The sequence below is a fragment of the Pristiophorus japonicus genome, chromosome 22 (assembly GCF_044704955.1).
Source record: "Pristiophorus japonicus isolate sPriJap1 chromosome 22, sPriJap1.hap1, whole genome shotgun sequence".
Taxonomy (NCBI): domain Eukaryota; kingdom Metazoa; phylum Chordata; class Chondrichthyes; family Pristiophoridae; genus Pristiophorus; species Pristiophorus japonicus.
Genome location: NC_091998.1, coordinates 52811223 through 52829961, shown reverse-complemented (window position 1 = coordinate 52829961; position 18739 = coordinate 52811223). Strand labels below are relative to the sequence as shown.

The 18739-nt window shown below is 43.5% G+C and overlaps 1 pseudogene; it reads left to right on the top strand.

Moving 5' to 3' along the window:
- The first annotated feature begins 4949 nt into the window (after positions 1 to 4949).
- LOC139234631 (homeobox protein Nkx-2.5 pseudogene) lies at positions 4950 to 11468 on the top strand (annotated as a pseudogene).
- Positions 11469 to 18739: the final 7271 nt, after the last annotated feature.

The window sequence follows — 18739 nt, the reverse complement described above, 5'->3', positions numbered from 1 at the left end:
TCCCCTGTCACACCATGGCTCGCCTCTGTTTCATTTCAAAGTCCAACACTTCGACACCCCTCACAGTCTGTCCCAGACCCCGAGGGGTAGGGGTTCCCCTCTACTGGCCTGTCTCAGTTTTAACTGGTTCTGGCCAACGTCAGACCCCTTTAGTCAGAGTTACTCCCTCTGATGAGAGGGGGCAGTGTGACAGCACAATTAAAAGGGATACAGTCTGGGGTCTAAGGCTACCTCAATGTGAAATATACTTGCTAATTTTTTGTTCAAGCATTCAAATCTTTTCCCCATTCTTAAAACATGTGTGTTATTAACCAGGGTGGTTGGTGAGGGGAGGGTTAGACTGCGACAGTCTCGCTGCTCAATGTGATTATGGGGCAAGTGTCAGTCTCTCACCTCTGTGTTTGATCGCTGCCCTTTTAGAAATAGAAATTTACAGCGCAGAAGGAGGCCATTTCGGCCCATCGTGTCCACGCCGGCAACAAAGAGCCACACGGCCCTCGGTCAGGAGCCCTGAAGGTTACATATAAACCTATGAACAATGAACAATGGCAGAAAGGTAAAGAGCACCCAGACCCAACCATCCGCCCCACACAACTGTGACACCCACTGCACCGAAACATTCTACACTCCACCCTTCCTCATTTCCTTAATCCCAAATATTAATATTCAGAAGTCGTTACCAAAAACCTATTTTTACTGGAACAAAACCATGCAAAGTTAGCCAGAGGCCCTGTAGATGGAGAATGGTTCTTCCCCCATCCTCAGTACTCATGACTTTAGGACTTGTTGGGCCTCACTGGAAGACACAGGGGCCCCTGTAGCGACCTCTCGGTGCACCGTCTATATCAAAGCATGTGGAGGACCTCTGAAAATCAAACCAACCTGTGTGGAGGTTTGAGAACAAACTGCAGTCTATTTGCCTAGGCGTGGAACTGACTTCAAGTGTGAAAACATTACATTAACTTAATCTAGTGGCAAGACTACAGAAGCTGGGACTGTTCTCCTTAGAGCAGAGAAGGTTAAGAGCAGATTTAGTAGTGTTGAAAATGATGAGGGATTTTGATAGAGTAAATAAGGAGAAACTCTTACCACTGGCAGGAGGGTGGGTAACCAGAGGACACAGATTTCAGGTGATTTGGCAAAAGAACCAGAGGTGAGATTCGGAGATTTTTTTAATGCAGCGAATTGCTATGATCAGGACTACCCCACCTGAAATGGTTACATAGGATTGCATCGAATATACAGCACAGAAACAGGCCTTTCGGCCCAACCAGTCCATGCAGGCGTTTATGCTCCACTCGAGCCTCCTCCCGTCTTTCCTCGTCTAAATCTATCAGCATAACCCTCTATTCCCTCCCTTTAAATGCATCGATACTATTCGCTTCAACCACTCCCTGTGGCAGCGAGTTCCATATTCTCACCACTCTCTGGGTAAAGAAAGGACGATGGAAACAGATGCAATAGTAACATCCGCAAGGGAATTTGATATATACTTGAAGGGGCAAACGTTTACAGGGAGGTGGGGGAAGAGTGGGGAGAGTGGGATTAATTGGACAGCTCTACCAAAGAGCCGGCACCAGTACGATGGGCCGAATGGCCCTTTCTCTATTGTACCTTCCTTTGGTTCTAAGGCGAGATTTGTTTGCTTGAAGTGTCCAGTAACACCTTGCAGTGGTTGAGAAAAATGCGACAGCTCCCACAGTGAGCAGCAATGGGTTAAAGGAGACAGCCCTTCCCTCCCTCCCTGCCCACTCGCCCCCCCCCTCCCTCCCTCCCCCCCACCACGGTGGACACCATCACCAAACGCCATCGAGGAGATTTTTTTTTTTGGGGGGGGGGGGAATTTTAATTGAATTCGACATCCGGCCCTTGACGTGAATACAGCCGAGATAACGAGAGCCTCTTCCTATCAAGGTTCAAGAGGAGTGCTGGTTAATGAAAATTACCCAACGGATCAACAGCTCCCCCAGTTAGGTCACAGTTCTTGTATACAGTGCTCTGACAAATTGCGCCATATTGAACATGGAGCCCCCAGTAAGGGAAACACGTCTGTCCATAAATAACAGGCTTATCTGCCGCCAAGATTTGTTGCGATAACACCAAGTCATTGCACACGTCCAACTGAGCTGTGAAGATAGTTATTGCTCATTGAACTGATGGGGATTGGAATTCAGGGGCTGAGGGGCTGACTCACACTGGTGGGGTTCAGATTATTCAAACATCCATTGTTGAGACAAGTATCGACTTGAACCAAAGCGTTGAACTCAGGTGGAGCCCAGTGAAGGTCGGGGAAACACCATCTCTAAACGCCACGGAAGGTTTGAGAACAAAATTGGACATTTAGACATTGAGCTAAGACACCAGGGCAACTCGAACCGTGGGTGGTTGATTCGAAGGTCTATCATTCTTCAACGCAGGTCGTGTTCAGTTAATGAAATAGATTCACGCTGTCAAACAGCGTCTTCGCTTCAATGAAGTTTTGCTACAACTGCAAAGATTCACAACTTCTCTAAAAATTGTTCGTCCTTTTGTGAACACCTGTCTCGCTCTCGCTGCCCGGCTAAGGTCTGGTGCATTCTGTCCCTGTACCCCCACCCACACACCAAAAGCCACTTATACTTCATTCAGTTACAAACCAGACTGACAGACCATGGCCCTTGCTCATTCCCAGGGTGGTCCAGGATGGCAGCTCGCCCCTGGTCTGACAACCCCAACTCAGCCCAATGCCATGAATCGCAGGCAAGAGCCGCATTTCACCCTCTGACTCAGATCCGGATACTTCTGCCTCTCCTCCCCCCACAGGGAGATGTCTGAGCAAGCCCATCTCTCGCTGTCTGAGTTGTCAGTGCACAAGAGCCATTGATAAGTAAAACAAACATTGATCGAGCGGTCGCATGCAGATACCCATTGAAAAAGCTGACACCAACCAAGGGCGGGTGGGGCGGAAGTGCCTTTGCAAACAGTTTCTCATGAGCTTAACACGATCCAGAAACCCCACTCCACAGATTAGCTCACACTAAATTTATCTCCTCTTTTACTATCATATATTTTGCAGACACGCACAGTTAGATAGTAATCTTGCATATACAAATATTATTCACCCACACACACACACGATATCTCATATATTACATAGTATTTACAGCACAGAAACAGGCCATTCGGCTCAACAAGTCCATACCGCTGTTTATGTTCCAACCACCCTCCTTCATCTCACCCCATCAACATATCCTTCTATTCCTTTCTCCCTCATGTGTTTATCCAGCTTCCCCTTAAATGCATCGATACTATTCGCCTCAAGCACTCCCTGTGGTTGCGAGTTCTACATTCTCACCACTCTTTGGGTAAAGAAGTTTCTCCCGAATTCCCCATTGGATTTATTAGTGACTATCTTATATTTATGGCCACTAGTTCTGGTCTCCCCCACAAGTGGAAACATCTTCTCTGTGTCTACCCTATCAAACACACATATACACACTCAAACATACATATACAGATTATGTTTGTGTGTGTGTGTGAGATATTTTGTGTATGTACATTAACAAGGCATGTATATGCAAGATTAATATATGTGTGTATATGTAATATATATTTTAGAGACACATATATTGTATACTTAACATATATATATATCGGATATTTTATATATGTGTATATATCGCATACTTGGGCTAATTCTGCATTATAAGCATTGCTTTTACATTGCATTTTTCTGTACAATTTCTTTCCATTCAGCATACAATTACTTTCTATTCTGCTCCTTGTATTTAAATAAACTGTTCCCGTTGTCAGCTAAATTTATACACACGGGGACAGTGTGTTTAAATACAAGCAGCCTCCTTGCTACAAATACTCGGCAGTTAAAACCGTCGCCTCGTGTTCCAAACGCTAATTGTATTCCGCCGCACTGCTCCCTCTGCAATATACACACATCTATAAATGCTTACCCTCTGATTCTCTTTACAGGTGAATCCACGGTTCTGCTGTCCCCTATTGCAAACCGAATTAGCACCCAGTTTGCAAATCCTACTTTCCCAACCTCGCTCATTCTGTGAAGACGGGTCGGTGTAGCCGCTGTCAAATTATATTAAACCAAGAAACAAATCTGGACTACCTGTTCGGAAATAATCACCAGGAGGCTCAACGTTCAGAGAGTCACAACCCAGTTAACTGCAACGTGTCTCTGTCAAAGCGTTCGAGGGACTCGCCACTACACTCAATGTACACCGAATATATAATTCCAATTAGCATTTCAAGATCTTTGTAGGAAACTTCTAAATGCCTCCCCCCCCCCAGTAGATTGAAGTCCACGGCTCTATATATAGGTTGCAGAATGCGGTAACCTCACACCATACACTTAAACCATGTTCACTGACAAAGTCTTATCTTCTCTCTAATTGTTACTGGATGCACTTTGTAAAAGCAGAAATTTCCTGCAATTAATGGCTTCCGGTTAGTCATCTGCTACTTGCTTTCCAAAAGAAGACAACTTACTTTTTGCATTTTTTAGCAATTTTGCTGGTGTGTGTGTGTGTGTGTGTTGGGGAGGGTGGAGGGAGATTCACAGATTGCACAGAGATTGGGGATGAGAGACCGCGGGAGGAGGGGTGGGGTGAGATATTGAGACACGTATCTACACGCCAGCCAATAGGACGTCCAAAGTGACAAGGTAAACCCCCTCGATATTCAGAAAGGGCACGCCGTTCAATGGGAGAGTTAAGCCAAGTCTGAAGAGGCTCCATTTATTCCCTCGGTGCATTCAATTATTTCCCTGCCTTGTCCTGCAAATAGCAGGTGGGCATTAATCTGGTCGTGCAAGTTGTTGGGACGTTTCTTTCAAGCCAGGGTCCATCTGCTTTGTAACCTGAACCCTCCCTCCCTCCCTCCCTCTCCCCACACACCCCCTCAGTTCAGTCAGTGTGCCTTGGTTATTCGGTGTTATTGATGCAATGATGCTCCCAAGTCCAGTCACCTCGACGCCATTTTCTGTCAAAGACATTCTCAAGTTGGAACAGCAGCGATTCTCCTCTGGACAGGTCCTGTGTCAGAAGGTCCAGGGTCGGCCGGCCGCCTGCTCGCCCTTCCCACCGCGGCGGACAGACAACCAGGGCTGGCCCAGAGTGCGGATGAAGGCAAGGAGAGGGCCCGCACCTTCAGGTCACACCGAGCCGATCAAGTGTTCTTGCAACAGCCCGACAGAGCAAGAGGGGGAGGAGGAGGAGGAGGAACTGGAGCGAAGCGCCGACCAAAGTAGGTGGAACAAATATCGATCGAGAAAAGATCTAAAGATACACTGTTAGCGATTATATTCACCGTTACAATACGTTGCACAGGAGTTGGACCTTGAATAGATCGGTGATTACTTTACCCTCTTTTGTCCTTGTTTGTGCCTTGGTGAAGTTGCATATCGATTTGACTGGATATCTGAGTTAACAGATATAAATAACCGAACCCCATAATAAAGCTGTAAAGACTGACCCAACAAGCACTTAAAAACTAAACGTGTTAACCCGAGTGGCGCCCTTTGGCTTTGCACCTTCTCAGATGCAATATGTACTTTAGTGCAATGGGCCTGTATTTCAATGGCAAGTTGTCATTTCATCGTGAGCACTCAGAGGGGGTTGGCATGTCGTTGTGATTAACATAAACACGGAAAGCCGTAACCGTTTAATACATATTTACATCATTCTCTGTGTAAATAATCCTGGGCTGTTTAACTCTCTCTCATACACACACACGCTCACATCAGATGCAGACCTGGCCCGGCTCCATTTGGGATACTTCAGACCAGTTAGAGAATCCCAGAAAGTACATTTGAGACTAAATTCACTATTTTGGTACAATGTTGTTGGCCGACATTTACTCTAATTGCACTCCAAAAGTGGCTAAGTGCATAGGAAATGCCTTGCAAAGCTTCTGGGAGACGCGGTAAAGATACACGACAAGGGCTTGTTTATTTGGGTATTTCTGTAGGAGATTTAATGATGAGTAGAGTTAATAATTGTACAATACATAAAGTTTACTAAACTGCCTCTCTGAATATTGTAGTTAGTAATTGTATAATACATAAAGTTGACTAAATCATTTCGACCTGAATATTATAGTTAGTAATTTTTACAATAAAGTTTTACGAAACTATCTAAATATTGTAGAGTTAGTAATTGTACAATACATAAAGTTTACTAAACTATCTAAATATTGTAGAGTTAGTAATTGTATAATAAATAGTTTACTAAACTATTTCGACCTGAATAATGTAGTTAGTAATTGTACATTACATAAAGTTTACTAAACTATCTCTATCTAAATATTGTAGAGTTAGTAATTGTACAATATATAAAGTTTACTAAACTATTTAAATATTGTAGTTAGTAATTGTACAATACATAAAGTTTGCTAAACTATTTGACCTGAATATTGTAGTTAGTAATTTTTACAATAAGGTTTTACGGAACTATCTATAAATATTGCAGAGTTAGTAATTGTACAATACAAAGTTTACTAAACTATCTCTCTGAATATTGAAGTTATTAATTGTACAATATATAACGTTTACTAAACTATTACTATCTGAATATAGTTAGTAATTGTACAACACATAAAGATAGTAATTTTTACAATTAAGTTTTACTTAAACTATTTCCACCTGAAACTTTACAGAAAAGGACAATAATTGTACATTAAAGAAAGTTTTACTTAAATTAATCGCAGTAGCAATTTTACTAAAAAAGCGGTAAATTGGATAGTAAATAGTATTTTACTTAACGTATTTCTGCTTGAAATGTTATACCACATAGAATAGATGTATTTTTTTACTTAAAACTATGTATGTGTTAACTCTGACAGGAAATGGAATAAATAAATGCACAAAATCAAAATTTACTTCAACTATTTGTGTCTGAAGTTTCACACATAGAAGAATGTGTTTATTCTGTAGTGTGTGAAATATAGTACAAAAATGTTGATTTTTTTTCGGCGTTAAATTTCAGTTTGCAACTTCATCAAACGAAGCCATTTCGTTGTGTTTTCACCAACGGTTTAGTTGGCCTCTGTTTTTGAGCCAGTTGCAGTTTAGTCCCTGGCCTTTTCTTAGCTCGGTTACCTGGGGAGTGTCTGGATGGGCTTATTTTGCACAAGAATGCAGAGTTCTATTAACAACTTGTATTTATATAGCGCCTTTAAAGTGGTTAAAACATCGACACAAGTCGCTTCACAGGATCCATCACCAAACAAAATTTGACCCCGAGCCACATAAGGAGATATTAGGGCAGGTGACCAAAAACTTGGTCAAAGAGCGTTGAAGGTGGAAAGAGAGGTAGAGAGGCGGATGGTGTGAAGTCTTCTGAAAGCTATTGTGACCATTCGTTCATTCCGAACATAACAACGGCAGCAAGGTTGGATAACCAATTTAAATTAACAAAACTATAATACAGTATCCAACACTTAAATAATCTGAGCATAACACAAACCAGTACGGGCGCTGTGTGTGTGTATTCACACAACGAGTGTATTTAAAAGCGAGATAAGGGAGACGATTATTGCAAGCACTTTACCGCAGTGACATGATGGTTTCGAATGAGCGAAACCCGTCACTTCAATGGTCGGGGGAGCAGATTAAATCTGCCGGAGAGGGGAGCGGGGGGAGGGGGGTGGTGACTTTCCGACAGAGTTGCCAATTTATTTGGCACTGCCAAGAAAAAAAGTGATTGAACATTTCAACTCCCCCCTTCAATTTGAACGCGATTTCACAGTCCCAGGACCTGCAATATATCCCGCGCCGAATCCAACGCTCGGCCAGTTTGGGTCCCAGTTCAATCTGTGCTTTCCTCAGCTGAAAACGCTTCTTTCGAAAGCGACTAAATAGATTAAACCAATAGATCGCGACACCGTGCTGAGAGATCCGTCTTGTCTAATTGTGGGCTCGGCTCCCAATGTAACTGGCGCAGATTCCGAAACAAACAGGATTTGCATTTTTAACATTTAAACTCACTTCGCACGGGGCGAGGGAGATAACACGTTTCATTCGGTGCAGATTATCCACCCTCTGATCCGCGCTCAGTGTTATTAACAATTACTCTCCGCGGGTGTTTAAAATCAATTGCATTTCAAAATGAAAAACTCGCTTTGGAATTTGCAAAAAACGGATTGGTGTATTTAATATTTGCAATTATGCCAAATGTAACGACGGCAAATATCGAAAGGCTCGAACTCCCGAGTTTATTGCTGCACAAGGTTTGCGAGAAGCCCCAGACTCTCGGAATTAAGCAGTGAAAAGGTCTATTTTGAAGAGACCGAAAATACAAATGTCAAACTTAACTTTAAAAAAAATCAATACTTAGAACGTGTTCAAATTCACGGAAAAATAACAGTGCACTCCACGAAAATAAATTGTTTACTGTACTAAATAGACCCGAGGTTTAAAAAATGGATAGATTTAAAGTTCCAGCTATTAACAATATATATATTTTCCATATTTATATTTTATAATATTTCGTTTCAAGAACGGCACAGTCTGTGGGCCCATTTTCCAGTTGTTTAAATACTTTCCCCCAAACGACACCCAGTTAAATGTTGGATTATAAATGGGGCGGATTAGACCGCGTGGAGACGGCGAAGACATTGTATCGGAATAACAGTCTATCGAATTCACCGATGTTGATTCTGGAAATGGGACGAGAGGGTTTGTAATGATCATTGACCCAAATGAAGGGGGTCTGTGCGGATTCTGCAATCAGGAGTGACTAGAATATTGGAATTTGTTCAAACCTATTCTCTCTCTCTCTCCAGTAATAAGCTCCTCTCGCTGGCTGTACCGCCGGGATAACTATTCCCTTTAAACATTCGAATTATTTGCAGAAACCGGGCATAAATAAAGTCAGTTCCACATTTCTCCAAAATCCGAATGAGCAGATACTGTTGGCGGGTATTGACTCTCGCTAAACTTACATCAAGTCCTGGCTATCGTGTTAGATTGGTCCCGGGTCTCGGCATTACACTCACCCCGTACAGATGCCGCAAGTGCTCAAAATCTTATTGATACATCTATCTATATACATCATCAAATATCAATACATATCTCATATATATATATATCATATTTATACGCACATATTATATGCACGCGAGATATATATGCATATATACACACACACACGATATACTATATCAAATATATAATATATATTCGTAATAAATTAGGAGACTTGAGTTTTTCGATATCAGTGCATCGCTCAAATATTAATCAATATCATTTGATGACACTCCGATAATAATCTTATCGCAAAAGGTCTAATTTATTACGAATTCTTCACCTGACGGGAACACACCTGTCCTTCCCACTGAAGCGCTATTCTCCAGCTCCCCCGTGATTATTTGGAGAGGTGAGTGAAAGAGAATGTGGGAGAAATTATCCAGCGTGAGTTTCGCTGGTGGTGCAGTTTCAAGATGTGCATGTGGGATTTTTGTTTTAAAGTCCTGGGTAAACAGGGCAGCAAGTATGGGGTGTGCAGACCCGTGTAACTCATGTAGACGAGGACACCGGTTGTGTTTGGAGCCTTTGAACGCGGAACTGTGATCCATTCGCCTGCAGTAACCATTGCCCGTGCCGAGCGTTCTCCGTAACTCTTCAGCGTTCCAGAGAGAATTCGCAATTTATTTCAAATGTTTAAACTCCACCGTGTTTCAGACAATATCGCGGCAATTTTGAGAGTCTGGATTATTTCACGCAATCTCGAGCAGTGGCGGGTGGGTGGGTGATCTGAGTTGTGTGAGCTGCCGAGATTTAGGGACTGGGAGAGTGATGGCATGAGCATGACCCGATACTGAAATAGAGAGAGAGAATGTGGAACTCGCTACCCCAGGGAGGGGTTGAGGCGAATAGTACAGATACATTTAAGGGGAAGCTGGATAAACACATGAGGAAGAAAGGAATAGAAGGGTATGTTGATAGGGACATGGTGAAGTAAATCGGGTTGGAGCATTAACACCGACATACATTACAACAGTGACTACATAAAGTACTTTATTAACTGTAAAGCGCGTTGGTCCGTCCTGAGATCGCGAAAGGAGCTATTTTAAATGCAAGTCTTTCTGTTTTGTATAGACCGGTTGGGCCGAATAGCCTCCTTCTGTGCTGTGAAGGCCGCATGGCTGAGTAAATGTCCCTAACCCTCTTTGCTCTCCTTTGCAGAAGATGAGTGAGTCAGTAACAATTATCTCCGTGGGAGATCAGGTTCGAGCCCAGAGGAATGAATAAATACATATATATATATATATATATATACACACACACAACTTGAAGAGTGGAATTTCAATGATGTTATAGGGAGCGGGCGGGGAAGTAGACCTGAGTCCATGATCGGATCAGCCATGCTCGTATTGAATGGCGGAGCAGGCTCGAGGGGCCAAAAGGCCGACTCCTGCTCCTATTTCTTATGTTCTTATGAATATTCTGTAACTCGATGTAAAAGAATACCTTCGATTTTAAGGTGCCCAGTCAATAAGGAGCTACCGCATCCAATGGGTTGTTGTGACATCACGGTCAGCCCTTACCCGTACAGCGCCGCCGCCTACTACGCTGGATACACCGCCTCTTCTTACTACACCGGCTACAGTTCCAACTTCACGGCAATCCTTGGTGCAACATCCAAAGGGAGTTAGATAGGGCCCTTACGGCCAAAGGGATCAAGGGGTATGGAGAGAAAGCAGGAGAGGGGTACTGAGGTCGAATGATCAGCCATGATCTTATTGAATGGCGATGCAGTCTCGAAGGGCCGAATGGCCTGCTCCTGCACATAATTTCTATGTTTCTATTTTATTTGGGGAGGGGTGTGTTGGAACTGGGCGGGGAGTCTATGGGAAAGAGTAAAAGCAGAGTATATGTGCCCCAACCTTCTTTGCTCTCCATTGCAGAAGACGGCGCGGTCAGGGAGTCCCCGGTGACCGAGCGGAGGGGCGACTGTTCAGGAGCTCGGGCCAGGCAGCGACAGAGGAGGAAGCCTCGCGTTCTCTTCTCCCAAGCCCAGGTCCTCGAACTGGAGCGACGCTTCAAGCATCAGCGGTACTTGTCTGCCCCGGAGAGGGAGCACCTGGCCAGCCTGCTGACACTCACCTCCACCCAGGTCAAGATTTGGTTCCAGAACCGACGCTACAAGTGCAAGAGGCAGAGGCAGGACACGTCGCTGGAAATCGCCGGCCAGCCCCGCCTGGTGGCCGTGCCAGTCTTGGTCCGGGATGGCCAATCTTGCCTCGGGGGTTCGCAGGCCTATTCCGCCCCTTACAACATCACGGTCAGCCCTTACCCGTACAATGCCGCCGCCTACTACGCCGGCTACACCGCCTCTTCTTATAACACCGGCTACAGTTCCAGCTTCACGCCAATACCCGGCGCCCAAGCCACCGCCAGTCACATTATGGGGAACCCTGCCCAGCCCATCCAACCAACACTGCAAGGAGTTCGTGCCTGGTAAAAGCAGACTCAAAATTCCTCCTCTTAAAAAGGCATGGACTTATGTCTGAAGCAAGGAGATAGACCTTCAGGAGAGAAGAGCTCTCAGTCTAGACACGGGAGCGCGGACATGCAACTATTAAAACGGTCGAAAAACCCTTGGTGCGTTAATATTTGCTCTCCTCCTAACCTCGAGAAGGTAAATAATAGTTACCGAAAACTGAAATAAAGGATGGAGAGGCGGGGAACCAGCCTGGAGGAGGAGAGAACTTGCTGGGAGACTAAGGGAGAGATGTCTTGTGGCCTTGGGGTATTAATCTTCACACTTAGACTATCTCCATGTTCCTCCACCCTTCACTGTTTTTAGAGCGGTTTTGAACTCCGCCAACTTCTGATCCAACCCCCCTTCTCCCAGTCAGACATCAATAAAATATTCTCTCCATTTTGAACACGTCGTTTCACCATTAAGAAAAAAAACGGCGTGAATTTTGTAAATATTTCAACTCCTGCTCTATTTTTGTGATGATAAATGAATTCTTTATCTACTTTTCGAGTCACTTTTTCCAATCGACGGTCAGTCGAGAAAGCACGTCCTTCCCTCAGGTGTGCCCGTGTCTTGCACACTCTCTGTGTATGAAAATAAACGGGACATTGGACCCGGAACTTTGCGTTACCAATGAACAGAATATCCCAGATACGGTTATTTGTGGTGTTAGTTAAATAGGTGTTTTAAAGGGGCAGCTTCAGCACTTTTCAATATTGATTGCACAGGCTTGGAATGCTCGTGTCAATTTCAGGTTAAAATTATGAGGGGAAAAGCAAGATATTTCTCACTAAATACCCTAACAATTTCTAGAATTGAAACGAAACTTAAAATTAAAATTAAAATCTATTCCACACCAACAATTTAAACTGTGTATTTTCCCCCGAATTAATCCTTTGTTTCATCACAGGAGACGGAGAAGGGTCTTGTACAGAGAAAGACTAATTAATAGTAACAATTAACGAACAATATTAATTCGCATGCCATGCAATACACACTGTTATTAGATTGTGCAATATACGAACATGTATTTGTGAATACTCTCTGGATTTACACACATCATTTAATATATCCGTGTATAAGTTAATTTTTCAAACCAAATTTAAATCTAGAAAAGCATTTAATAAATTTACTATAATATTGAAGGGAACTGACCATTCTAACCCATTAACTCCGCCCAAAAGCAATGCAGCGTGCAAGACTGAAGCTTTATGGAAAGGCCAGTATTCCGCACGCCAGCTATTTAGCTCCTTGTGATTCATTTTGCATAAATATGCAGACTTTAAAAAAAATACTGATTCCAAAGATTAGATTAACGGAGCGCCCACGTGCAAACACCCCGCACAATTTTGAGCCAATCCCCCGGGCAATCTAGACCATTGTCCCATGTTGGCCTTGGGGGCAGTGTGTTACATCCTTGGGTTGAACAAGGAGTTCAGTCAGGAGGCGGAGGTGTTCGGACCGAGCCCAACATAGCACGGCAGCTGGGTAACAGCGAGAATTTTTAATTACTATGTGGGCTGTTTCTGTCACATGGAGGCAACACTCGTGTCAAATGTTTTCAGTTTTCACAGCTCGGTGTTAGGAGGGCAAAACTGCTGGAATTCTATGCAAATATATATATAATTTTGTAAATAATAACTATATATACATTTATCAATTATAAACATTATTTGTATGTATATATAAATAAATAGGACGGCAAATCTTCTGGAATTATTGATAAAAAAATATACATCTTAAATAATAATAATAAATAAATTACATATACACGCTTATTATAAATAAACTTTTTGTACACATATATATATATAATATAAATAGGATGGCAAAAACTGCTGTAATTATATACGCAATGTATATAAATGAATTATAATTTCATAAATAAGTTAATATATCTATATATATATATATACACACACACAAATATATTTATTTATAATTTATATGTATATAGATATATTTATAAATAATGAATACAAAATTATATATGTGCGTGCGTGTGTGTGTGGCAAAAGAACCAGAGGCGACATGAGGATAAATTGTTTTACACGAGTGGTGAGGATTTGGAACGCACTGCTGATATGTAGTCTTCAACAGGGAGTTGGATAAATACTTGGAGAAAAAAATTGCAGGGAAATGGGGAAAGGGGTGGGAGGGGGTGGAGGAATGGGACTAACTGGATTGCTCTTGGAAAGAGCTGACGCACACTCGATGGGCCGAATGGTCTCTATACAATTCTATGATCCTCTCTGTGTCTATATTATGAAATCGAGCTTCAACCAAAGTGCACGTTATTGGTCGAACGGAAAATGATGTAAAAACGAGGCGAGTTGCTCGTTCCCTCGTTGCTAAATTCCACTTTAACACTGGATGAAAATGACTGGCATCAGATAGTGAGCGAGTGCGGATCGCTGGGGGCCAGTTCCCCCAGAGATCGCACCCTCCCCCTCTGATCCATCAGTCTCCACTGCAAATACTTCACAGACTTGAACAAAACCGAGGATCTGCTGCACGAATATCCGGTCTCGCCTGTTCGACCGCTGGGTGCAGATCAACACACGACAGATTTGGCGGTATATTTCTTCCGAAATAAGATTCTTCTGAATTATTGATTCGATTCCATTTGTAAATGTATCTTAATCATATTTAGGTAGGGGAAATCAATCCAATATTTGGACTACTTATAGGAAAGTAACGTAGGATTCCTAATATATTATACCATACTTTATAGTATACCAAGTTACGCTAGATATTATATTATATTTTTTTAGTCTGGGTCAAAATAATAAATAAACGAAATAAATAAAACTCAGATGATAAAGTCATGAAAAGCGCTACTGAAATATGTTTTTGTAATTTTTGAGTGAATTTTGCGAAATCCCCTTCAAACTTTAATTGCCTCGCGTCAAGATTGTGTCACAAGAAATCTACATCCTAACATCCCTGTTTAATTACTAACTAGGATTAACATGCCGCCTTTAATCAAGGGACTGTCTATAGATCAGTCTTTTCATGGCACCTCTGCTTTTAAAGTCATATTGTACATTAAAGAAAAGGCTGTTCGATCTAATCGATGGGGGACATAGCAAATAGTTGGGACAGCTATCCTCTAACCCCGGTTATTCTGCTGATTGCATCTGCCGTCATAGCAGTGACTTGACTTCAAAGCAATCTGTTGGCCATGAATTGGGTTGTGATGTGCTGAGCAATTGAAAAACGCCATATGTAAATTGAAATTATGAAAGGTTTTGATCGAGTGAATACAGAGAGAACGTTTCCACTTGTGGGGAAGAGCATAACTAGAGTCCATCAATATAAGATAATCACCAAGAAATCCAATATGGAAATCAGAAGAAACGTCTTTACTCAGAGAGTGGTGAGAATGTGGAACTCACTGCCACAGGGAGTGGTTGAGGGAATAGTATTGATGCATTTAAGGGGAGGCTAGACAAGCATATGAGGGAGAAGGGAATAGAGGATTATACTGATAGATTTAGATGAGGAAAGACGGGAGGGAGGAGGCTTAAGTGGAGCATAAACGTCGGCATGGACTGGTTGGACCGAATGGCCTGTTTCGGTGTCATATATCTTATGTAATCCTGTGTAAGTTCTTTGTTAAACTAAGTAATAAGCTCCCGTATCCTTACTCGCACCAAGTCCCGTTCCTGGTTAAGCAATGTCGCGATCTTATAATTCTCATCCTTATTTTCAAATCCCTCCAAGGCCTCAGCCCTCCCTACCTCTAATCTCCTCCAGCCCCCCACCCCCACAGATGTCTGTGCTCCTTCAATTCTGGCCTCTTGGGCATCCCTGATTATAATCGCTCAACCATTGGTGGCTGTGACTTTAGTTGCCTGGGCCCCAAGCTCTGGAACTCCCTGCCTAAACCTTTCTTTCCTCCTTTAAGACACTCCTTAAAACCTAACTCTTTGACCAAGCTTTTGGTCACCTGCCCTAATATCTCCCTCTGTGTGGCTCAGTGTCAAATTTTGTTTTATAGCACTCGCGTGAAGCACCTTGGGATGTTTTATTATGTTAAAGGCGATATATAAATGCAAGTTGTTGTTGTTATGAGTTATGTGCTGGGTGTCTCTGGTACCTGTGTCACGTCTGTGCCTGCACCTCTTGGAGCAACAGACAGGAGGGAAATGTCGCTTATTGGGGATGTCTTCATAACCTGGCCTTCGGGTAAAGGTTCTATTTATTTCCTTTATATCACCCCGGTCAGGAAAAATGTAAATAAAAAGGAAATCAAGAGAGGAACGGAATCCTAATTAAAGTGGTAGTTTTTTTTTAAATATAAAAATTGAAGGATCATTCAACGAGTTGATGGATAAACCAGTCTGTTTTAAGGTTAAACTGCTATTTTAATGTGCGCTGTTCCAATACTGTCAGAGTAATACTGGTAGCATAATCGCCACTGAGTTAGAAAGTTGTGGGTTCAAGTCCCACTCCTGGGACACTCCCAGTGGAGTGTTGAGGGAGTGCTGCACTGTCGGAGGTGCCGTCTGTTAAACTGAGGCCCCGTCTGCCCTCTTAGGCGGATGTAAAAGATCCCATGGCACTGTTTCGAAGAAGAGCAGTTCTCCCCGTTCTCCTGGATCCAATATTTATCCCTCAATCAACATTACTAAAAATAAATGATCTGGTCATTAGCACATTGTTGTATGTGGGAGCTTGCTGTATGCAGATTGGCTGCCACGTTTCCCTACATTACAACAGCGACTACACTTCATTGGCTGTAAAGTGCTTTAGGACATCTGGTGGTTGTGAAAGGTGTTGTAGAAATGCAAGTCTTTCATTTCTTTTCTAATATGAGTTTTTCACTAGAAGTGTTAACCTACCCAACCCTGTGTACATCTCCAGTACAACACTCCCAACCCTGTATACATCTCCAGTACAACCCTCCCAACCTGTGTACATCTCCAGTACAACCCTCCAAACCCTGTGTACATCTCCAGTACAACCCTCCAAACCCTGTGTACATCTCCAGTACAACCCTCCCAACCCTGTGTACGTCTCCAGTATAATCTACCCAAGCTATAGAGCGTATCTCTAATATAAGCTGCAAGCGAGCCCCAGGTGGGCAGAGGAAACGTCTCAAGGATACCCTCAAAGCCTCCCTGATAAAGTGCAACATCCCCACCGACACCTGGGAGTCCCTGGCCAAAGACCGCCCTAATTGGAGGAATAGCATCCGGGAGGGTGCTGAGCACCTCGAGTCTCGTCGCTGAGAGGATGCAGAAACCAAGCGCAGGCAGCAGAAAGAGCGTGCGGCAAACCAGACTCCTCACCCACCCTTTCCTTCAACCACTGTCTGTCCCACCTGTGACAGAGACTGTAATTATTGGATTGTACAGTCACCTGAGAACTCGTTTTAGAGTGGAAGCAAGTCTTCCTCGATTTCGAGGGACTGCCTATGACGAGGATATAAACTGCCTTACCCAACCGCGGTCTATATCTAACAATAAGCTTTTTTTCTAAAAGACATACAAACATAGAAATTAGGTGCAGGAGTAGGCCATTTGGCCCTTCGAACCTGCACCACCATTCAATATGATCATGGCTGATCATGCAACTTCAGTACCACTCCTGCTTTCTTTTCACACTCCTTGATCCCTTTAGCCGTCAGGGCCACATCTAACTCCCTTTTGAATATATTTAACGAACTGGCCTCAACAACTTTCTGTGGTAGAGAATTCCACAGGTTCACAATTCTCTGAGTGAAGAAGTTTCTCCTCATCTCGGTCCTAGATGGCTTACCCCTTATCCTTAGACTGTGACCCCTGGTTCTGGACTTCCCCCAACATCGGGAACATTCTTCCTGCATTCTAACCTGTCCAATCCCGTAGAATTTTATATATTTCTATGAGATCCTCTCTCATTCTTCTAAATTCCAGTGAATATAAGCCTAGTCGATCCAGTCTTTCTTCGTATGTCAGTCCTGCCATCCCGGGAATCAGGCTGGTGAACCTTCGCTGCACTCCCTCAATAGCAAGAATGTCCTTCCTCAGATTAGGAGACCAAAACTGTACACTCTATTGGTGGACATGTTAAGTCCACTAGTAGAATTGCTGCTTTTTTTTATCGTGTCCGAATGATGTGCTGTGGATAGTGCCGGAACTGGTGCCTTTCCCGAGAATGAAGCTGGCAAAGTGTGAGGAACACAAGCCACACATTGCAGAGCTCCGCATGGCAAGTACTCAAACCTCAACCAATCGCTCAGACACTCAGCATATGGGGACCCTCAGAGTCCTTATCTCCACGGCCCGGCCCCTTTTCGCATCGTTTAATGGGTCGGCAGCGATAAGATGCGGGAAGTAATTGGAGTGCAAAATAAACACAGCACCTGCGAATGATAAGGGAGGGAGAGCACTTTCCTGATCCGTGCACTGCGGGCCGGGGCTGGTGACAGGACTGAAGGGACAGGCCGAGGTCTCGGTAAACAGCAGAGGCGACAGGGTGGCTGCGAGCGACCCCCCCTCTCCTTTTCCATTGAGTTTGCAGAGGGCGGGGCCTCACAAAAATAAAGCCCGTTTGTCTCTTTTAAGCCCGTATCTGATCAAGTCAGGCACAATTAACTGGGATGTCAAAACATACATCACATCTTTGCTAAGTCTCCCCCATCACACCGCTGCTCCCCAGCCCCGTGTCCCTGCTCTCTTTCAGGCAGTTGGACATTCCTCAACATTCAAACAAAATACCCGGTCAATCAGAAATTTACAGCACAGAAGGAGGCCATTTCGGCCCATCGTGTCCGCGCTGATCCACAAAGAGCTATCCAGCCGTATCCCACTTTCCAGCTTTTGGTCCGTAGCCCTGTAGGTTACGGCACATCAAGTGCGCATCCAAGTACTTTTTAAATGTGGCCTCTACCACCCTTTCAGGCAGTGAGTTCCAGACCCCCACCACCCTCTGGGTTAAAAATTGTCCCTTCAAATCCCCTCTAAACCTCCTACCAATTACTATCTATGCCCCCTGGTTGTTGACCCCTCTGCTAAGAGAAATAGGCACTTCCTATCTATTCTATCTAGGCCCCTCATAATTGTATACATATCAAAAATGTCTCCCCTCAGCCTCTTCTTTTCCAAAGAAAACAAACTCAGCCTATCCAATCTTTCAAGAGTTGTGACAATTTAGTTCACCATGTTAGGGTTATGAGGTTGCCTTTTTTTGGTGGGGTTTATAGCAGAATAAATATTGGCCCCAGGACACTGGCGATAACTCCCCTGCTCTTCTTCGAAATA